Source organism: Ammodytes marinus (assembly GCF_949987685.1).
Source record: "Ammodytes marinus genome assembly, chromosome: 20".
Taxonomy (NCBI): Eukaryota; Metazoa; Chordata; class Actinopteri; order Uranoscopiformes; family Ammodytidae; genus Ammodytes; species Ammodytes marinus.
In genome coordinates, this window is record NC_137224.1 from 14,024,738 (window position 1) to 14,049,037 (window position 24,300).

At 44.2% G+C, this 24,300-nt stretch overlaps 1 protein-coding gene across 1 annotated transcript in view; it reads left to right on the forward strand.

The window, feature by feature from the left end:
* raraa (retinoic acid receptor, alpha a) overlaps positions 1 to 24,300 on the forward strand; it is a 145,471-nt gene that overhangs the window by 69,640 nt on the left and 51,531 nt on the right. The window lies entirely within an intron of this gene.

Genomic DNA, 24,300 nt, shown 5'->3' on the forward strand with positions numbered 1-24,300 from the left:
GTTTGGCTGCACACACACACACACACACACACACACACACACACACACACACACACACACACACACACACACACACACACACACACACACACGTGCAGTCACTTTGTGTGTATTGGTGTGGACAGCCAGGCCTGGCAGACAGCGGCCAGGTTCAGGGGAGGTCAGCATATTGACTTTCTATCTGCACTCGTTTGAGAGTCAGCGCCGTGGAGGGAAGTGAAGAACAGTGTGTGCCTAGCCCAGTCACTCCCACTTCCCCAATACCAGATACCCTGCCTCGCTCACAAAAGACCGCTGCTCCCATTAGATTCACCTTTTTTTTTTGCAAGTGTGTGTGTTTGGTTGTCTGTGTCTGAATATGTGTGTGTGTGTGTGTGTGTGTGTGTGTGTGTGTGTGTGTGTGTGTGTGTGTGTGTGTGTCGGCCGCTCTCCCAGTGTTTGCCATGCGGGGCAGCAAGGTTCCTTCCCTTTTGCCTGGACAAACATTTCCTGTCTGTAAATACCACAGAGAGAGAGAGAGAGAGAGAGAGAGAGAGAGAGCGCCAGGGACACCGCAGCTTCCTGACGATCGCACACACACTCTTACATTAACACACACACACACACACACACACACACACACACACACTCTTACGTTAACACACACACACACACACACACACACACACACTCTGAAACACAAACACAATCTTTGCCCTTCATGCTGGCTCACTTTCTCTCACCCCTGCTCCTCCGTGCATGCAGATAACTGCAGGCATATTTCACACGTGCTCAGACACACACACACACAGGCACACGCACACGCACACACACACGCACAGACAAACAGTAGCAGAAACACAAGTGTCTCCTATATACTGTGGGACTAACACACCACCTTCAAACCTTTCTCTTCCCCCCCTCCTCCTGCAGATCAGTTCTCTCCCTCCCTCCTGCTCAAACACCTCTTTCTTTTTTTTCCTTTTCTCTCACATTTTCACATACTCACACACTAACACACACACACACACACACACACACACACACACACACACACACACACACACACACACACACACACACACACACACACACACACACACTCCAGCTAAGCCCTCACCAACCCCATTCAATTTCGAGCAGTGACGAAAGAGAGAGAGCGAGTGCTGTGGGAATGGGTTGGGTGAGAGAGAGAGAGTCACTTTGTTTGGAGCTTACAGAACGTCAGATTGGAAGGCAAAGAGAGCTGAGTGTTGGCCTTGATGGATTTTCACCGTGGCAGAGCTCACACAATGCCGGCTAAATGCACTTGACTGTATGTGTGTGTGTGTGTGTATGCATAAGTGCACTTTACCCTGTGTGTGCGCTAAGTGAATAATGCCCTTGTTTTGGTTTGAGAAAATAAGTGGGATGAACGGGTAAATTAGTGGCAACACACGGTGTCATTCATAGCTGGCAGTGAAGGACACTCTGTAACATGATTTATTTTTTGTTCTAGCCCTCACGCACATTATGCTCTATCATGGCTGCTTTTTATAGAAGTGGTTTTCAGTATGATTATATGTTTTGTTTAAATAATTAAAAAAAATCTTAAGAAATTCTTAAAATCTTATTAATTTGTTTTGGGAATAATCTGTCTTTGTTAGTTTTCTGTAGACCTGATGAAGGCTACAGCTGTCCTGTAGTTACCTGTGGATTGGAGAGAGGTGTCCTTGGATTGCGTGTTTGGCACATGAACGCCTGTGTTTATTTATTTTTGTTTTATGTGAGTGCAGACAGACTGAGCGATGCAGGTATGAACTGCAGATTTTTAAAGGGTGTGATCAGCAGTTCCCGAAGTGGGGCAGAGTTGAGTAATCATTGCTAGTGATGGCCAGGCCTTTTTTTTCATTTCGATGTAATGCTAAACTTATTAGCCATCAGTATCCTCCCCCCTGTTTCCTGTCTACCTTTTCTTTTCTCTTTCCTCTGTTCTTCCTCCTCACCCCGTTCTCAGAGCTGTCCAGCTCCTCTGCCTCGGCCTCGCAAACCACAATAGACCAATTATGTGGACCAAGCACAGCAGAAGGGTACATCAAGGCTTACAACACATTATCTGTGTGTGCGTGTGTGTGTGTGCGTGTGTGTGCGTGTGTGTGTGTGTGTGCGTGTGTGTGTGTGTGTGTGCGTGTGCGTGTGCGTGTGTGTCCAGATAGCTAGCTCCGGCCCTCCTGGGTTACGTCTTCACATCACATTATCTGAATATCATCAGGTTAGGTTACGCACCGGAGCAGATCGGTTGCAGATATTGATATAACATTTATTGCCCCCGCGGCTTTATTAGTTAACTGAATATTATTATCACCGTGGATTGATTGCACTCATAACTTAACCCCTCCCCCCCTCCAACATACGTGCACTGTGCTGCATTGAACACAACCAAATAAACACATGCACTGCCAAACACGTGCACAACTTTCATTAGTGTTTTCAATTAAATCCTTTGCGCCGCCACACGCTCGTATGAATATGGAACTATCAAGGCAATAACAGCCTCAACTATTGATCCCGTTATTATCATTAAAGCCTTCCGCTCCCTGTCACCAGCTCTAACACCCTGCCATTACATTAGCACAGTGTTATGAAGGATCATAATGAATGGAGCCCGGCTTGATACCTTGCTGCCACGCCGGGCTAATTGGCTTTTCCCCACAGAGCGCTCTTGTTTCAGCAGCAACAGTAATTGCTTGGTACAGGAGCGTTTTTCCTCTAGGACGGCTCAAGCACGCACGCACGCACACGCACGCAAGCATACACACACACACAGGCAAAATCCCGTTTGACTTATTAGGGAGCTTTTATGGCATTTACGAATGCACTTTTGGGTCATAAGGAGAAATATTAAAGGATATTTTCAGACCTCAAAGAAGCGTGTGTGTTGTGTGTGTTGTGTGTGTTGTGTGTGTGTGTGTGTGTGTGTGTGTTTGTGTCACTTATCCCATTAAGCAGCCCATGGTGGAATGCCCTGACCATGGGTAAATATGTTTATGATAATGTTGGGGAAAGTTTGTCTGTGTGTGTGTGTGTGTGTGTGTTGGTTTTTCTGGACAGACAGGTGGTTCCTCTCTGCCCCGGTGGTCTGCAGGAATCAGGGGGGCACGTTGGTCCACTCTGTGGGTGGCAAAGAAACACACTTTAAACACACATGCGGCTTGTGTGGTATAGGGTTAAGGATAATGACAGTGGGAAAACACTTGCGGTGTGCTCCTCTTTGGCAGCGGTCCCAAGTGTGTGTGTGAATACGACACACATGCAAGCTATGACTGGACTGTCTTACTATCAGCCTGCAACGGACCAGCCATTTAGCCACTTCAGAAAGAAACACACACACACACACACACACACACACACACACACACACACACACACACACAGCATGCACGCACACACACGCACAGTCGCGCGCACACACACACACACACAGACTCACGTTCACATTCAGGAGCAGTGCCTCTGGGGAGCTCGTTGTCATTATTGGAAAGCCATTTGAGGGGTGCCGATATTCTGATGGCGAGGACGGCAGGCTTATTAAACATGGCATGTAAAACACATCTAGCATGGCAGCATAGCAAAGTACTCACTCACTCACTCCAGCTTAACGATCTTGTTAATTAACTGCAGAGCACTGAGAGGCTGAAAAATTAGCACAAGGTCTTTCCTATTTTTAAATTCCAAATATGTATTCGCTGATGCTATTCTAAAATCCTTGGCATTTTGCAGGCCCTTGAAGAGTTTCATCCTTCGCATTGAAATAAAAAGCACAAATAAGTCAATTTGGATGTGGTGGAGCATTCATTATACATTGACTGACTGTACACTGTAAAAGGTATCGGTTTACACAATTTACCTCAGTAAAAATTTGATAAAGTGAGGCTTTGGGGAAATTATGCTAAAAGGGGGGAAAGCAAAAAAGACAGAATCACAGAGGGATATAGAAACGCAGATGCAGTCCTTTTTTTTCTTCCGGATGTAACAGAATTGGGAGCCCCAGGAACACACACACGCACACACACACACACACACACACACACACACACACACACACACACACACACACACACACACTCACACACTCACACACTCACGCTCAAACGCTGGCTTTGGCAGCACCTATTCCAGCATTTTGTGCCAAAACACCAGCAGGCTTAGTGAAAAGGGGCTCCTGGAAGAAAAAACCCATCACCCTCTCCTTTGGCCCTCTGGCCTTCCTTCATATCTTGCTGACTTCCTTCTTTTGGAGGCTACCGCACATTTCTTCTCTCATTTCTTCCCTACCTCCATTTACCTCCCTGAGACTCCATTGAAACTCTATCCGTGGGATTTGTCCTCTTTTTATTTTAGCTGATCCATCCTTCCCTGTCCACCCATCTCCTTCCCACACTCATCTGTCTATCTTTCATCAGCCCTGATCATATCCTCTCTCTCTCTCTCTCTCTCTCTCTCTCTCTCTCTCTCTCTCTCCCCCATTCTCTATTATGGTCCTTTACCCACACCCTCACTTTCTCCACCTTCGGGTCTTGACAGGGCTATCATTACCCTGCCACCTATTTACTCGCAGCCTGTTATTTTCCATTTGCTTTGAGGGGAACTGGGGCCAAATCCCTGCCCAGAATTCTTGATCCTAGCCACAGGATTTATCCCCCGAAATGGCTTGGCAAGTGTGGTCCGATCCTCCAGCACAACTCTCTTGTCCTCTCTTCTTGTTATTTTTTCCCTCTCTCTCTCTCTCTCTCTCTCTTTATTTCTCTATCTCCTGCTCTCTCTCTCTCACATTCTGTCTTTCTTTCTATAGGTTTTTTTCCCCTCTTCATGGCCGCTTATGCAAATACGGGCCCTCCTTTTCAAAGAGCTGTCTACCCATAATCCGATGGATGGCTCCATTTTCAGAGTGCTGCACACACACACACACACACACACACACACACACACACACACACACACACACACACACACACACACACACACACACACACACAGAATGCATCACACACTCTATTAGGAATACAAGGACACACACTATCTCTCCTAAACATGCACACCAACTGGCACACACACACACACACACACACACACAGACACACATACACACAAACACTGACACATGAGAACAGAGAGAAAGCCTTCCTCTGCAGCATGGGTGTTATATTTTGAGCAGCGAGCGCTTTAAGCTGTAGTTGGGCCATAACAACTTCAAAACCACCAGGCTGTCGCCAGCAGCCATGCAGTTCTCAATTGGGTAAACACTGGCATAATCTAAATCTCCCTCTGATGTGCCAGCGCAAGTATCTTTATTTCTGCTCTCTTCAAAGGCCCCGCAAGGAAGTCAAGACAAGGGTAAAGAGATAAGAACCCCCTCCTACTCCTCCTCTTTTCTCTTCTCTCTTTCCCTCTCTACGGCTTCCCTATCCTTTCCTTCAACCCACTCTCGCACTGACCCCCTTCTCCTTCCTTTTATCTCTTCTCCCCTCCCCTAACAAACGCACACGTCGCACACACACACACACACACACACACACACACACACAAATCTCATCATCTTCTTATGCCCTTTTTGCAGTACCCGTTGCATGCAGCCATAATTCACAGTGCCGCATACATTCAAATGTCAATGACTCTCTCACAGGCATCACTCCTCTATTGTCCTTTGATAAGCGGTAGGGATGACGGCATCTATAAAATATAGGGCAGTTACCTAATGGAGGAGATGAGTGAAGGAAAGGAAAGGAAAGAGCTGAGGAAAAGGTTTCGGAGAGGTTGAGCGGGTCGGGCCCTGCACAACTCGGATAGTGATTGAATTATCAAGCAGAGCTTTGCTCGTTGTCCAAAGGGGGTTTTCAGAGGGGGAAAGCCCATTTCTCGCTGGCTAATGCGCTTTTTCAGCCCGGGACAATGGCTAGCTGTGTTGCCCAAAGGGGCTAAGAGAGCTCTGTTGGGCCGGAGCTTATGGGGCCACCAGCTCTCTCTTGGCACCTCTCTAAGGGGCCCCTGGCCACACTTAACCTCAAGCCTGTCTGCTAGCATTAGAACATAGCCCTCCTCAGAGTGGCAACATAATGCGCCGGTGACAGCATTAGCACATTACAGGCCCAAGTGTACCATAGACGACCCTTTACATAATGAATTCTGCTGGGGTTTTTTTAGGCGATCATTAGCATTCCATAGATCTGTGAGCAACCCCCCTTTAAAGCTGTGGCAATACTTTCTCAGTCAGACAGGTGTATTCATTGCATTTTTCAGTTTGTTTGTGAAAGACAATTATTTTCTATTGCACCTTACCACTAGCCAAGTGTTTTAGTCAAAAGCAGTGAAGTATTGTAACTCTTTAACAGTTTTTGAGAGCCTCTACCCCAATTTCTTTGCACTTTGTGCAATGACAATAAAGAGATTCTGATTCTGATACAGTGTTACAACTCGTAAAACTTTTTATTACAGTGTTTATTGGGATACAGGAAATTGACTCAAATTGTGAATAAAAATCAGGGGCCATTCTTGTCTATAGCCCTTTCTGAACAGGACTATATATAGGTATTACTTGGGAGCCTTCTGGTGGATCATAATAACTATACTAAATTGCAGATCTCAACAATGATACGAAAGATTAAAACAAATGTCTGCGAACATAGACATCTGATAATATTTTGCGTGATTTGTGTGAATCAAATTTTTCTTCCTAAAAGTTGTGAATTATCAAGCCTGCAGTCAGTGGAAATCCTCACATATTTGTTTGTGACAGCGACAGGATGAAAAAAAAATAGTAATCAGCAGCACATGAAATTTTAAAAATCAACGAAAACTCTCTCATTAATCAATTCCACCTGAATAGTGTATCCTGTCTGAAATGTGCTGCCGGAGCACAGATGTACACTTGAAATGCTTGAATCCTATGAGGTGGACATGGTATTCATTTCTTCAGTGGAACGAGAGCAAAAAATACATCTACATCTTTAATTTTCACACAATCGCAAATATTGTTTGTCCTTGTATAGGCTTACAATGCTGGGTTGTACATTAATGCTTTATGCCTTCTGTGCTTATTACTGGAAATAAAGAAGTTAATTAGTCGTAAGTGCTTCTGGTCCTTTTTTAAATGTGGTATTGCTTTTCCATTTTTACTCATGATTTACACAGTATGTGGGTCAAACTTTCCTCTCTTTCCGTTCCGAACGTATTTTCTTACTTCAATGCCTCATGCTCGTCTCTCTGATCTCTGCTTTCACTCTGCGGCCTCTCTCTTGTCATCAGGAGCAAACAGCTGTTCGGCAGCTCAGCCTGTGATCAGTGTCGAGAGGCACCTGGCAAAACTTGCACTGTCTTTCTCTACCTCTTTTTATTCTTCCTCTCACCCCTTCCCCTCCCACACTGACACAAGCGCATTTATATACGCTCCCTTTTACCAGTTGGCGACCCCTTCCCTACAGCATGTCTGTAGGCCTTTAGGCAGTCTCTCACTAAGTGGATTGTGTGTGTGTGTGTGTGTGTGTGTGTGTGTGTGTGTGTGTGTGTGTGTGTGTGTGTGTGTGTGTGTGTATAGTGTGCGTGTGGGTGTATAGTGTGCAGTGCAAGCACAGCTTTGCCCTTTGAAAACGGTCCTTCAAAACAACTGGTGTGCATTAAGGCCTTGATTAGCCCCTTAATTTGCTCTGTGTCATGCAACAAACAGATGTTCACACAGTCTTGCAGTCACAACAGCCGGCGAATCGTGTGCCAGGAACGTGGCCCATCGCAGTTGCTAGTTTTTGCCCTTGTATTTGTCATTACCCTCACTCTCATGACCTAAGTATTGTAACCTATCAACCAAAAAGTGAAGTTAAACCAGTGTTGTGCTAGATAAAGCTTTATACAGTGTTGGATTTTCAGTGTTATAGTAAGTGACACACAAAAACCCTAGACGATTGCGAAACTGGTCGGTTCCGGTGGAGTCACTGAGGAATTCCACAGACATTGACATTGACTGATCAGCTAAAGCTAAGATAAAATCTCAGGTCTTAGGCTAGGGGCAAACACACACACACACACACACACACATACACACATGTGAACACACAAATCCCACACTTGCACTGACTGTAACAAAACCCAATTCAGACGCCCTTTTGCACAAACTTGCATGCCTCAGTTGGTCCAAATTTGAATTGCGGCAGACCTCGTAACATAGCGGGTGGTTTTCACGGATCTTGGCCCACTTTGTTGTCGCAGCTTACACAATACGCATTTTGACAAAGCACCAGCACCACCACACAATTACACAACAACAGTTGCGCCTTGCCTTTTGATCGGCTGCTTGTTTTGTGTACACTCTGCACTCAAAGAAAAAACCTCAAACAGACAAAATACATCCCACAGCGAGCAAGGCGGTCGAAGAAGATCATGGTTTGTCCTGCTGTTTTGAGGGTCAGCAGGAGCTAAAGCACACCAAATGATTTAATAGTGAATGAACAGCTTTTAGGGGGTCACTATGGCCCAGATCAAATTCTGATTGCAGTCAGACAGAGAGACAGCCTCTGGCTAGCCAAACAAAACACATACTAAAATATTATAAACCCTGGCAGTCTCTTGGCATTCTAGCTAAACTGTCTGCTTATTTCCTATACCTGTTGCATTATCTAACCAACCCGATAACAGACAGATACAAAGGGTGAAAGTAAAAAAAGGCCCGCACTGTGTTGTAATAAACTGGAATTCATCGCACACTGTGACTCACTCACATATACTGTACGCCCACATACTATATGAGACTGTACTGTGAGGCGCCATGTGTAAAACAGGACATCGTAAAGGTAGGAGTCAGTGGCGACTGATCACAGAGAAAGAGGGAGAAATAGAGAGAGGGAGAAAGAGAGAGAGAGCAAGAGAGAGAGAGAGAGAGAGAGAGAGAGCGACACTACATACCTAAGGTTAAACCCCCAGAACCTCCCTCTCTGACCCGGAGACCCCTCCAATCGCTCATTCAGGAGACAGGACCCGAGAGGAGGTTAGACGGAGGGAGAGAAAGATCAAGGGAGGGGTAGAGAGTGAATGTGGGGGGGACCCTGAAGGCATCTTAAATCACAGCAGGCCCAGACATAGCCTTCACCAAAGAATCAGGCGCAGATTCACACTTCCCACAAATGACCACTTACCTACTTAAATACCTGCAGTGAGATGCGGGCTGGAAGGGGGGGGGGGGGGGTTTGAGTGAGGGACCACAGTATCCCTCTTTCGGCCTTCTTCATTCGACAAATCGCCCTCAATATGGAACTCATGTGTTTCTCAGACGTCTGTTTTGGATTTATTTTGGAGATGCAGTTTCAGTTCGGTCCGTTGATTTGTTTCGAGACGTTGTGTTTGCGCCACGGATGTAGGTAGAATGCCTCTGTTTACTGTTGACAGAGTGAGAGAGAGAGAGGGAGAGAAAGAGGGAGAGAGAGCAACAGATGGAGGGAGAGGTCAGGTGGTGCCAGAGCTAGGATTTCGCTGATTCAATATTTACTCATCAAACAGAACTATTTCCTGTAAGCACTTGGCCAAACTCTCACTCTCACCACCTCCGTCTTTTGCTCTCTCTCTCTCTCTCGCCCCCACAGGCCGTCTTTCTAGCCGCTTCCCTCGCAGTGTCGTAAAACGTCTGCAGCCAGGTCTCACTTTCCCTCCTCGGCCCCTTGTCAATTGTCTTTACTTTTCTGCTTCTTCTTTCTTCCCTTCTCCCTTTTTTTCTTCCTTACTTTTTTGTCTGTTGTTGCAATCACTCTGTCTCCACCATGCCCCTCATCCAAAAGACATTACACACTGCATAAGCAGCCTGCAAACATCCGTGTTATCCAACCCACGCATCGATCCAGTCAGGTTGAAAGTTTCAAATAGGGCTGATAATCGAGCTGTGTACACACACAGTGAGAGTGAGTTTGGTTTGACTCGGGCAGTTATGTTGCTTTTCATATTACACTGACTGACTGAGGCTCTTGTGGTGTGTGTGTGTGTGTGCGTGTGCATGCGTGCGTGTGTGCGTGTAAGACAAGTAAGTGTGGTTGAGCATTTGATTTAAGTCTATGAAATATCCACACTTTTTTCGTCTTCTGTTGGTCAGTTTATCTTCCCTGTGGCCTTTGAGGAAATGTATTGTATGTATATTTCTGTGTGCATATACAATGCGTGTAAGTTAGTTTCTGGAGAGCATTAGGTGCTTTTCTGCTGGGAAGACAACTATCTATCTCTACTAAACTTTAAAAAAAACACAAAAAAAGGAGAATGTGCTCAATCCTGGCAGATGTGCTGTCAAAGCTGCTCTCAGCCCTTTGAAAAATAGCCTTTATGTCAAAAGCAGCTCGCTTGGACTGGAGGAACAGATGGAAAGTATAGTGGAAGAGCTCCAGTGGGAAAAGGTTTTGAGGAGGGAATATTTTAAGTCTTTATCATGAAGGTAGTCGTCTGTCTGTCGACACGTTTGGTGTGGTTGCTTGTACTGTGCGCCCAGAAGCTGACGTAGTTTTCCCTCACAGAGTGTGTGTGTGTGTGTGTGTGTGTGTGTGTGTGTCTGTGTGTGTGTGTCTGTGTCTGTGTCTGTGTCGGTGCGCACACATGCACACGTCTGTCTATTTCTTGCTGCGTGTGTGGCTACATAAAAAAAAAAAAAAAAAGATCCCATCCAAAGTTCCCAACATGGTTTTTAGCCATGTTGCCGTAGCTGAATGGACTGCATGTAAAAGGGGCCTTTATCCATGAAAAGAGCGCCCTTAGATGTTCTAGACCCAATTAGCCGCCCTCTTCACTTCGTTCCATCTCTACCAAATCCCCCTACATTCTTGGCCAGTGGCCTTGCGCACAGTGCACACAGGATAAGTTTGTAGATGGCTGAAATCGAACTATGCTGATAATAAGTTCAGGTACTTCAAAATATAGCGAGGGCAATCTTTGTGTTGTACAACTAGCCTCTCGAAAAAGACACAAATTGAAACATTTGTTATGTTTTCAATAGAAGGACATGTATTCAAATCTTCGGAGATCCACTAAAACATTTTTCTTTTTACATTTTTTGTTATATAAAAAACAAAACAAAAAAAATGTTAAATGAAACAAAATCTGCTAATGGACACTATTAGCTATACAAAATTCCACCACTCGAGTGGACCAGTTTGTTCCCCAAGTTAAGGCAAAAGTATATTTTTTTTTGGGGCATTTTTATGCTTTTATTGATAGTGTAGAGACAGAGTTGAAATGGGGCATAGAGGGGAGTGACATGCAGAGAACGACCGCGGGCTGGAATCGAACTCGGGTCCGCTGCTGGCCGAGGCCCACGGGGGGGACGCTCTACCAACTGAGCTAAGAGCGCCCCTAAACGTTAGACATTTTTGGAAATGTTCTTTCTTGCCATTGGATGGAAAGATTGATGCAACTTTCTATACAGTTAAATATGAAGCTGTCCATAGCAGCAGCAGTTTGCTTAGCTTGAAGCAGAGACTGGAATTAGGGGAGAACGGCTATATTTTTGTCCAATGGTTAAAAAATAATACATTTTCAGAATTACTAACGCTATATCTCTAGTTTTGTATCTCATATCTCCAACCAGCTGCTGGCTTCAGCTTTATATTTACTACACAGACATGAGAGTGGTTTTAATATTGTCTTTCAACCAAGGCAAAGTATCATCTTTCCCCAATGGACAAGCGAGTTAGCTTACATTAAGGAGCTTTTTGACCACACATGTCCGCTGTGCAAGTTCATTAAACATTCACACGTTTGCTTGCGGTGTCATCCCCTTCCGAGAGAGGGGAAATTTCAATTTCTTTTCATCATTTTGCAGCATTCATTGGTGGCTGCTGTATACCGGCGAGGCTACATGCAAAAGGCCTTCACAGAGCTTTTACTTTTCCTCAAGAGTACCTCAGGTGTTGTGTTTCAGGACTTACTTTGCTCACCAGCACACACACACACACACACACTGAGGGGGGAAGTTAAGTTCGCTCCTCACTTCGCTGCAGACTTCAAAGCCTTGGTGTCCCTTGAGGAACTTCAAACACTGGGGAGGCCATTAAAAGACAAAAATTATTTTCTGTAAGAGCCGTGATTTATTTGATTGAAAAATGAAACTAACCCAACAGACATTATTTCTCCTTTCCCAGAGCTGGGCTTTACCAGGCAGAACCTAAATTGCTACCAGGTGGGGGGAATCCTCTTGAAGAGCAGAAAGGGGCTAAAGCCTGACGAAGCCCAAAAGCTTTTTTAAACTTGCTTGCTCTTGTCTCCAAGCCTCCATATATCGACTCCATATATATCATTTTGTCTCTTGCTTCTTACTCCGGCTCTCTCTCCCATTTTTCTTTGTCGATGTCATTCCTCCCTGTTTTAAGCCCCCTACTTTTTCTGCTGGCGTTTTGTATGTGAAGTCCTTTGCCAACAGTCCGCCACATTACAACCGTCAAATGAAGACTGGATGAAAGAGGTGGAGAAAGAGTGTGCTGTGTGTGTTTTGAGAGGAATGAGGAGGCATGGGAGAAATGGGAGCGCTCGAGTGAGTGAAGGGCTTGTGTGTGTGCGTCATGATGAGACAGGTGAACATTTTAAAGGGATTGATATTAAGAGAGTGGACTGGGTGTGAAGTGTCCTCTCAAGGTGAAGAAGAAAGCTGTGAGAGAAGCACTTGAAAGAGATTAGAGATTGATGGAAGCAGACGTACAGACAGACGTAGTCAATGTAGACTCAGGATGTTCAATTGAGTCCTTGCTACATGAATATGAACATGAAAGGCAAATACATAATATAGCATAAAGGTTAGAATTTTTCTGAATTTGAGGAAAGAAATCTATCTTTTTTTTCTTTTTCTCATGCTTTATTGATAGTATTAAGAGACAGGTGAAATGGGGCAGAGAGGGGAGTGACATGCAGAGAACGACTGCGGGCGGGAATCGAACCCGGGTCTGCTGCTGGGCCCGGCCCGGGGGGGGGGGACGCCCTACCAACTGAGCTAAGGGCGCCCCCTAAGAAATCTATCTTTTTAAAGGAATAGTTCAACTTTTTTTTTTTAGCTTTTTACCTCACTCTCCGGCTCAAGAAAAGGCGACAGAAACCGTTCTTGTAACTGTGAGTGTATTTTTTATTTAGAAATGTGTGGTCGCTCATCCAGGTTAGCTTAGCTCAAACACTGGTGGGCAAGGGGAGCGGGTCAAAAGATACACTTTACAACATCACTAAACGCTCCTGTGTGCTTGTTGGCACCTGTTAATTCACCACGTTATGTTGCACTCTATATTTTTAAACGTTATGTCATTTTAGAATCAAATACATATGTGACCGTCATGGGCACTTCCTGGTTTGCTTCCAGTATGTATTTTGTTTTTTTTAGCTGGATTTGCCGCTCTGTGTTATAATGTACCGGCTGCACAGGTGCTATAGCTAAATAGAAATGTCTATGCAACTACAATGTGTTGAGTGTGTTGGTAGTACGTGTTTTTGTTTATATCTCGGCCTCCAACTGATCTCCGAACTCGCCAGGAACTTCCAGCTCCTTTTGTCATATTATTCTCTTCTGTTTTTTTCCCTCCTCTTTGTTTTTGCAGTGTTCTGATGTGCTTTTGTAAAAGCCCCAGGCTCAAAGATTTGATTTGATTTTTATTCACACAAAAACACATATCTTCACCTCGGTCTCCCACAGAGAACAAACGGGCCTCTCTTCCCCGACTTCTCCCTTGTTGACTCTGCATGCAGTCGCTTGTCTTTATATTCCTGTTTGTGTCTGAACATACTGTACCTTTAAGAGCATCAGAAGATGGACCGGTCCTTTCCTGTGACGGTAAATCAAAGCAGACCAATTAGAACGCTCAGAAATCCACTCACCCCCGACCATTGACGTGGGAAGACGAGAATGTCAGGCAGCTCTCGATCGGGATTTAATGAGAAGCAAACCAAATCAATGTTTGTTCTTGGGGTGTATATGCACGACAGAGATGGTGCCACTTTTGGCTTTCACACCAAGAATATGTCCAAAACAATGCAACGGGGCTGCGTTGGTGTGCGCCTGTTGGTACTGGTAAAAAAAAATATATATATATATATATAAACTATTTAGAAAGGTTTAGAGGCTGATAAAATGTGTATAATCTTTAGCTGTATAGCTCTGGAGATGGAAATTTGAATGGCACAATTGTGTTTTCTTTTGACATCTTGATAAGCAAGACAAGAAGCAAATGAGCAAGTTATTAGATATCCTATATTGTATTCTATGCTTGCATGCACATACAGCATGTTATCTTGGCTGTTTTGGCTTGTGTCTTATTGAAATGAATGAGCGAAAGTGTGCGTGTTCACATGAATGTTGTCTGTCTCAGCTTTTGTTTATTTGTGTGTGTTTGAGAGAAAGAGAGGGGCGCATTGGCCTTTTCAGCACATGAATCACTCATTTCAAGTCTGTGTGTGTGTGTGTGTGTGTGTGTGTGTGTGTGTGTGTGTGTGTGTGTGTGTGTGTGTGTGTGTGTGTGTGTGTGTGTGTGTGTGTGTGTGTGTGTGTGTGTGTGTGTGTGTGTGTGTGTGTGTGTGTGTGTGTGTGTGTGTGTGTGTGTGTGTCGGGGGGGGGCTTTATCCATGTGGATATTCCCACCGTTTGTTCATGAGTATGTCTTCTTTTTGTGAGTGTGTTTGCGTGAGTGTGTAACACTGATGAAATTGCATGTCTGCCCCACCCCCCTTAGCCACCTCCTCCTCTTCCTCCTCCTCCACCACCTAATGTTATCTCACTTCCTCTGGGCCCCCTGACAGACCCACCAAACAGGGAGAAAATAGAGAGCTTTATTGGGACGCCTGTCAGGACTCCCCCCAGATTTATGACCAACAGACAGTGTTTATCACTCAGCCCGAGAGCGGCTGAGTAAAAAAAAAATAAGGGGGGCGGGGGGGACCGTGAGGAACAGAGCGATCCTATCCTCCATTTGCATATAGAACCGCTCAAACTGACTGGAACCATTTCTGGAAAGGGGGGAGCAGATGGGGGGGTGTTGTTAAATTATTATACTGTTAACATCTTGAACACATTCGCATGACAAACCAGTGCCACTGGTGGTGATGTTTGTTGAATTCATTATGTCAAACCGTTCAAGATCGTTGAAAACTACATTCACATTTTTTTTTCTTTTTCGGGGGCTTTTGCTTAAAAGGCAAAAGGCAAAAGCCAGTGGAATAAACATCTTTTCAGCGGATGGCTGACAAGGTGCTAAGAGAGAGTACTTTTGAAGTCATGCTCTCTTTTTTTCCTCTTTTCTTTTTGCATGTAATTGGCATCTGTTGGGAATTAGCTCTGGATTTGAAATGCCTGGAAAGGCTTCTGTCCTCCACTGCGATTTTTTTCTTTCCACTTTGGAATTCTTCACTTTCTGTTTACGTCTTCATTTTGGTCTTCATTGGAAGTCTCGGCAAACCACTGGGAAACTGATACAGTGCAGGCCGAACGCTCATCGGTTACCAAATCACCCATTAGAAATAACTTGGACAAGGGGCTGAGGGCAATATTGTGTGCACTGAACTATTTTTTTTATTCCAAACAACTTTTCCAGACCTTTTCTGTAGCTGCAGGGAATTCGCTGTTCAGATCAGTGTAGTTGTTACCTTGCTCATCCAATTGGCTGTTTTATTAGCATCGCTTAATTTATATTGATTCTCGGTCAAAATAAACCTTATTTATCCAGTAGTGCTTTGCAATCAGTGCGCTTTGATAGTTCTAACTATTTATATACACCTTGCTATATGCTAGGAAAACTCACACTAGCACAGATGGACCTCTGGGACATGCTCACGAGTGTTTAAAAATACCCTGGAAATGCCACACCACGTCACACCATTGTCATTACATGGTGCTGGAGCAGAATGACACACAGGTATAAAAACACATGCACTGTGGACACACTGAGCCTTCATGATTGGCAGGGAAGAATTTATTAAAGCGTCTCGGGAGAGGGTTCACAGCCCCTTTATCTCTTCCTTCCCCTCTCTACCTTTCTCTCCCCATCCTCTGTCTCTGTCTGCCGGGAGGATGAATTAGGGATGACAGAGCCTCTGTACAGGCTTTTAGTGAAGGGGAAAGGAGGGATGGAGGGAGGGAGGGGGAGAAGCTGGGTTAACGGAGTCATTAACACATGATGATTTAACTGGTTTGATTTAGTGCCGCGCTTCCCTTTTCTGGCATCTCGGGCTATCCTCCTGCGGATTGGAGGGGAAAAGAGTTTTATTTTTCCCTCTCGCAAACATCCTTCCTTCCAGCCACCTAGGAGTTCCCCTCTGTGTGTGCTTCTCCTCCTCTTTCTCCTCTCTTCCTCCTCTTCTTTTTTTTTTATCTTAAGCCCCACTCCTATTTTTTTATCATGTTCCCTTCATCTTTTGTTCCTGTCATTTTTTCCCCAGCGTTCACTTCTATTAAGATTTAATGCCCCAACCCAAACAAGCCTCTTTGTGTCAGCCTGCTTAGTGTCAGCGGGGGCGCTCTCTGTTCCCCTTTTCTGTCTCTGCGGTGAGAGTGGCTTGGCACGCGGGGCACAGAAATACACACTTTCAAGCGTACACACACATACAGTAACACACACACACACACACACACACACACACACACACACATGTACACACATACTGTACACTTTGGAACAGTTTTTTTTTACACACACTGCACCTGTGCATGGTATCACAAAAAGGGTCCAACCAGGTCTCATCTCACCCGAGCCGTAGAGGTGTGTGTGTGTGTGTGTGTGTGTGTGTGTGTGTGTGTGTGTGTGTGTGTGTGTGTGTGTGTGTGTGTGTGTGTGTGTGTGTGTGTGTGTGTGTGTGTGTGTGTGTGTGTGTGTGTGTGTGTGTGTGTGTGTGTGTGTGTGTGTGTGTGTGTGTGTGTGTGTGTGTGTGTGTGTGTTGTAAAAAATTCTCACCAATTTAAGGTTTCCTTCCCATGGTTTTCTTCTTCATGGGTAGCGGGATTCCCTGCCTGACCACCAGGAATTAGATCAAGCAGCGTCATGATTGGATCGGAGTTTAGACACACACATACACACACAAGCGCACACAAGCACACACACACACACACACACACACACACACACACACACACACACACACTCACACACACATAAAAAGCTGACGAGAACTAGGGCAGGAGGTGCAGCACTAATCTCATACTACATCCCCTCTATTTTCCTCTTCCCTTATTCTTTCTTCCTATTTTGAGTTTTTTCTTCTCCCTTTAGCCCCTTAATCAGAGGGACCCCTGTGCCTCCCTCCCTCTGCCCCGCGGGGTGTCCCAATCCGCCAACCTGCTGAATAATTAATGCCGGCAGGCCGGGTTGATTAAAATAACACATCAGGAGGAGAGGCATGGCACTGCTGTGATATTGTATGCCACAGCAGAGGGGAGGGGGGGTTTATTCTTTATATTAACCTTGATTAAGATTGTATGGGCGTTGGGCCATATGTGGGCCCATGTGGTTGTTTCCCTGTTGCGGCAGGTTATGGTTGTTTTGGAGAAAAGTGCAAAAAAAAACTTTTTTTGAAATTTAGAGCCCAAAACAAACAAAACAACAGACAAAACTACTAATGTTATGAGAGTTTAAAATAGGTATGATAAGGTTATATCACGCCTTTAACGTATAACATTAACTAACATTTTTTAAGTCAGTTATACTAAAAAGTTCTAAGGTACATCAGACATACTGTATTTTTTGGCATTTCTGTACCACAGCTTCTTGTAAGCGGTGAACACATATGCTGGTACCCACATGAACTAAAACCAATGGTGGCTGACTCTCAGACAGTATTGGTTTTGGCATTGCAACTGTCTGTCACTCTCTCTCTCTCTCTCTCTCTCTCTCTCTCTCTCTCTCTCTGTCCCTTCCTCTTCTTCTCCCTCCCTTACTGTGTCTCTGCACTGTTCCTCCTGTTGGTTCTAAGTTCTGAGTTGAAGCAGATGGCACTTGTGGGGTGACACATGATGCATGTTTGGTGTTCTCTAATCATGTCTTTGCCGTGCCGTTGGCCTGTCTGCTTTGATTCCCTCGCTCCAACAGCTGTACATACGCTCGTGTCAACCCCTCTCCCCTCCCTCTCTTTTATATGCCCCTCTCTCCTTCCATCTCTGTTCTACCTTTTATCACTCTGGCTACAATTATTCTGTTAGAGACATCTTTAATGAGGAGAGTCTCACAGTGTGCGATATACGCAAAAAGAGAAATGGATTGCGATTGTGCATATGTGAGTGTGTGTACATTTTTAATAAGGCATGTTTCCTTTTGATATGCTGTCTCACAGGAGGAGGCAGGTTGTGTGTGAGAGAGAGAGAGATATTGTCGAGTGGGTGCTCAAGTGGGCTTACCATTCTTTGCTGTTCTGAGCTGTGAGAGGCTAACTGGCCAAACATTCCTAATGAGCTCCTCCTCAGCCCTCTTCCACACACACACACACACACACACACACGCACACGCACACGCACACGCACACGCACGCACACGCACACGCACACACACACAGTCTCTGCTCCACACTACTCTGGAACGTAGTCACAGCCACTGGGGGTCATTGTTCCCCATATAGCTCCAGCTCAAACTCTGTTGTCATAGTTCTGCTGTTGTTGTTGGCGTGTTTGTGTGGGTACCCGTGTGTGTGTGTGTGTGTGTGTGTGTGTGCGCCCATGTGTGTGCCCGTGTGTGTGTATGTAAGTGTGTGCCAGTGTTAGTCGCCATAGTTGCCCTGGCTCACCAGATTCGCACCATGCACCCAAACACACTTGCCCTGCCTCATTTGTTTAATACGTTCCAACAAGTGAGCCTGAGACATGTCTGAATATGGGAGGGAGATTGGGTCACTGCTCTGTTCCAATGTTTTATTCATGTATGACCTTGTTTCTCATAAAAAGGTCAATTTTTTGACTCCGGCGTGGAGGAGGCATCTTTACTTTTTAATCCTCAGTGGCAGCGTTTTTTTTTTTTGCCTGGGATCTCTCTCCTTCATCTATGTGTGTGTTTTCTCTTATTCAGATGCGTCTCACATATCTCTTTCACTCATTACCTGGTTTGCCTCAGTCTTTTCATGTTTCCCCCTGTTGTTGTTGTTCTTCTCTTTTTCTCTAGTTACTTAGCAGTCTCGCTTTCATAATTCATTTTTATTGGTGTTGATGACTCCTTTTCATGTTTTTCTATCGCTATTTCTTTTATGGGCACTGACTCATTTCTTTTAACTTGTTTTAAGTTTGGATAAAATACTTATATAAGCCTTCATTGGTGCTAGATTAGCCACTATGTAAATTGCAATTCCAGTATCTCTCATGATACTGGTGCTGGGTTAAAGGAGTTCCCTGACCTAACCCTCACTTGTACCTTTTTTCAGGTGAGGTGGAAGTCCACACACCACCTGTTAATAGGATTACCAGTTTGGCCTTTGTTTACCCCCCTGCTTCTAGCTAACTAAGTACAGAACAAGCACATGATAGCTGCCTTGCTGGATTGATTCCTGATCCCTGGATATTCTAAAGCTTCTTTGGGTACACACACACACACACACAAACAAGAAAACAGATCTGGAGACGTGAGCCCACACACGCACACAGAAGTATGCACATAGTCAGCTGGCCAGCCAGGAAGGTAACCTACATCAAGTGACCGCGTGTTGTTGTTTTTTTTTTACAACCAGCTTTCTCTGGATTGCAGCTCAGACAGGCCCTCCTCCCCAACCCAGTCTCTCTCTCTCTCTCTCTCTCTCTCTCTCTCTCTCTCTCTCTCTCTCTCTCTCTCATCACAAAGAGCCGCTGCTTTACGATGGTCTGGCTGTTGTAAAAGCCAAGGGGTTGTTGGGGTGTGGGGAAGGGGGTGGGGGGGCACAGAAGGCTGTCGGAAAGGATGTAAATTACACAAATAAAAGCCGAAACTGTCACTTAAGCTTCCACCCACAAGAGGCAGGGAGAGTGAAGCTGGCTATTTGCTGTAACTTCAGAGAGCAAGGGAATGGGACGGGCAGAAGGAGAGGAGGAGGAAAAAAGGTATGCGGAAAAGGGTAGGAGATATAAGTAAGGCGAGGGAAGCAGACATTTATGGAAAGGAACAATACCAGACAAAACATTCGGTGGGTGTGCATTAAAGAAGTGGGAAAAGTTATACTGTAGAGAAACAACCATCATTCAGCACTTGGACATTGCTGTTTGTAGTAGCGTCCTGTGCACACGCCTCGATGGCACAATGCCCCCCTCTCCATAGCTATGGCAACCGTCTTACTCTCATAGTCTTTATCACCTCCTCCCATCCTTCCCCTTAGCATCCCTCCCTTTCTTACTTAAAGGTGGAGTCAGCAATTCTGAGAATGCTTGTCAAAATCAGTGAATATCGCGATCCTCTACCTGTGTGTGTGTGTGTGTGTGTGTGTGTGTGTGTGTGTGTGTGTGTGTGTGTGTGTGTGTGTGTGTGTGTGTGTGTGTGTGTGTGTGTGTGTGTGTGTGTGTGTGTGTGTGTGTGTGTGTGTGTGTGTGTGTGTGTGTGTGTGTGTGTGTGTGTGTGTGTGTGTGTGTGTGTGTGTGTGTGTGTGTGTGTGTGTGTGTGTGTGTGTGTTGGAAAAAAGTTTTATGTGAAAGTCTCCAAAACCGACTTCAAAAAAGACTTTACTGCTGTTACATTGCGGAAATACTGTCAAAAAACAATATACCTATAAAGCTAAGCTATGCAGCCATTGTACTACTGTATTTATAGATGGCAAAATGGTTAAGTTGATTATATAGAGTTGTACATTTCCTTAGGGAGCTGATGGTGGGGGGGAGACTAATTGGGGAAAAGAATCGATCTAGTTTAAGATATTGACAGAGAGAAACAGAGGAGAGACAAGAGGAGGGGAATTATGGGTAAGAGTGGAGAAAAGCAGAATTGTCCAAAAGACAGAAAGAGAGGATGAGTGGAGGGTAAGGTCGTAAAAAGATGGGAGTCTAAAGCAGTGAGCACATGTTTGTTCGCCAATGTGGAGAATGACGCATGTTTTGGAGGGCTGAGGCCTGCAGTACAGGGTTCCACTTCAGCCTTTTTAATAAGCAACAAATTTTCTGGCAAACAACATTCTCTGATGTTGTCCTGCCCTTTCATATAAACACAATTAGATAAATATTATTATTGACAATTTGTTCATCCTGCCTCCGACATTCTGAGAAACGTTCCGTTATTATGTCCCATTATTCCCCAAAGTCTCTCTTGGGTTCTATTCTTGGAATGGAGTGCATACTTCATTGAAAATGGATGTTGCTGCCAAATTATTATTTTTATTTTCTTTCTTTTTTTTCCCTGAGCCAGACAGTTCTCTAATTGTATTTGTTACCATGCCAACAACAGTCTTTTAGAGGAAAGAACATATTGGTTTTGGTCTTCAGTAGTGTGTTTTTCTCCAAACATCTAAATACATGGCAAAGCATTCTAATCCGACTGATTTCAAACCATTAGCTGATGGGCTAATGCAGACCTATTACTTTGGGGGCTGCTTAAGCATCTAGGTAACATTTATAGTTCCTGGTATGTCCACCAATCAGAAAGACAATTAAAACATAACTTTACCATAAGCATATTATGAGATATCAAATCAACCTTTAGTCGAGTCCACTAAAGCTACGTTAATGTTAATGCAGTGCTTTTAGGCTTACTTCCAACAAAACTTTAAAGGAATAGGTCAACATTTTAAATCTTTTGCTTATTTCCTCACTCTCTGACTCAAGAAAAGGTGACAGAAACCGTTCCTGTAACAGTGAGTGCATTTTTGATATAGAAATGAGCAAAAGTTGCTCATCGAAGTTAGTTTAACTCAAATATAAACTTTACAACATCAATTAACCCTGTGTGCTTGTTTGGACTTGTTTATTCACAACGTTATGTTTTTCTCTATATTTTTTACACGTTATCTCATTTTAGAATCAGGTACATACGTGACCATCACTGGCACTTCCTGCTTTTCTTCCATTATCTTTTTCGTTTTTGAATGACATAACGTGTAAAAATATAGAGCGAAACATAACATGGTAACGAAACAAGTCCAAACAAGCACACAGGAGCGCTTGGTGATGTTGTAAAGTGTATATTTTGACCTGCTCCCCTTGACTACCAGTGTTTAAGCTAAGCTAACCTGGATGAGCAACCTTTGCCCATCTCTATATCAAAAATGCACGCCCAGGTACAGGAACGGTTTCTGTCATCTTCTCTTGAGGCAGGCAGTGAGGTAAAAAGCTAAACATTTAAAATGTTGAACTATTCCTTTAAATATCCTAAATATATAACCAAATATGAAAAAACATGTATTTTTTTGTTAACTGGGGTGAATTGGAATGAATACTTTTGTTGGCATGCCATTGTAGTTGCATGTGTGTGTCAGCCATATTGTGTGGCTCCACTTTGGGGGACAACAGAAATGCCCTGGATGATGTGTCCCACTCAGCTGTTTTGCCAGGCGACTGGGTTTTTGGCACAGCGAGAAAGAGAGAGAGTGAGAGAGAAACGATGGTACCCATTGTTGTCTGCTTGCTGGAATGATCGTGCACCTGCATGTTGCTGATGGTGGGATTTGCTGTGTGTGTGTATGTGTGTGTGTATCTGTGGTAGACTGTAACAAATAATCTTTATAGCAGCCAGCATTTTATTTAGTTTTGTTTTTGTTTGCCAAAGTCTATAGAGGGTTTTACAAATTGATCCTTCTCTCAACTCTATTACCAGGATCTGAGACAAAAATACATTTTAACTGAATGTTTGCTCTTATACAGTACATCACCTATTTCAATGACCTGTTTGAGAATGTAGGTATGGTATAGAAAACATAAGACTCATGTGAAAATATATTATTGTGCTATTACTCCTTTTATTTAAGGAAACAATGTTTTTCTCTGTGAAATGTCTATGGCTCATAGAAGTTGCCTTGTAATTCAAGCCATTGATTTTTAGCGTTCATCTATTGACTCAGCCTGTTTAATTAGCTTGTGCCTATCTGCATGGTACTGGCTGTCTCTTTTTCAACCTGTGTGCATCTGCGTCTGCCTCCCATGTGTCCAAACATTAGATTGGTGCTGCTCATTCATGCGTTACAAGGTGGCATCTGTAGGGGTCGAAAAGTGTGTGTGACCTCGCCGGTGTCACTGCATTATTGGCCATTGTTATTTAGCGGCCTGACACAAATTATGATTATCACTCCAAGTTCAGCCCGGAGCACTTTGGCTAAATGCCTGGGTTTGACTGTTAAACCCTGAGGTGTAGTTTAGCAACTCCCTCAGCACTGCGCCTGCAGGGCATTGTGTGTGTGTGTGTGTGTGTGTGTGTGTGTGTGTGTGTGTGTGTGTGTGTGTGTGTGTGTGTGTGTGTGTGTGTGTGTGTGTGTGTGTGTGTGTGTGTGTGTGTGTGTGTGTGTGTGTGTGTGTGTGTGTGTGTGTGTGTGTGTGTGTGTGTGTGTGTGTGTGTGTGTGTCTTGTGTGTGAGAGAGAAAGGGAGGGAGTGTTTTGTGTACATGCTGTCTGGTCGACCTGCTTTTATTCACTGATTCACCCAAAGTAGTTAGAATAGTAGTTAATAGCACATATTAGACTATATAAATTAACTGCTGTATTTATTCATATATACACGTTCCTTGTGTTTGTGTTTCAATGCTCATGTACACTCTCGTGTGTGTGTGTGTGTGTGTGTGTCTGTCTGTTTGGCTGCTACTGTACGTTTTTGTACCACTAGCAGGCTGCTCCATACTAACGGGGTTATTTAATGTGAACTCTTTTGGGACAGCTGAATGTCAGACTGATCCATCTTTCCTTTATCAGAACTCCCTAGCCAAAAGAGAGAAAGGGAAAGTGGGTGGATGGATGGATGGATGGATGGATGGATGGATGGATGGATGGATGGATGGATGGACGGACGTCTGTGTCCTATGACAAACTCATGTGAATTGTCGCTTTCTTTCATTAATTATTCACACACTTCTTCTCTTGTGTCATTGTTGCTATCTCCTCCATTACAAAATACTCTCTTTTGCACACACACAGTACACTTCATGGTTTTGCTTTTATATTGTATATTTTGAGGGTGGCACAATGTTTCACGCATACAAATAATTCTTTTTTGGTAGATTTCTTTTTAGGATATATTTTTAGGAAATGTTAAGAGTTAGGCTTTTCCCTATGATTTGTATTCCTATTACAACAGTACAGTATAAGAAAAACACGCTGTATTAGGAAAAAAGGAAATGTAAATGCCCCTGTTTTGTCTAAAAGGTATTTGTGTTTTTTGTGTGTATTGCGAGTGTATTGTGAGCTGCTGATGTCGTCTCGTTGGCAAATCTTACCACACCCACACAGACACA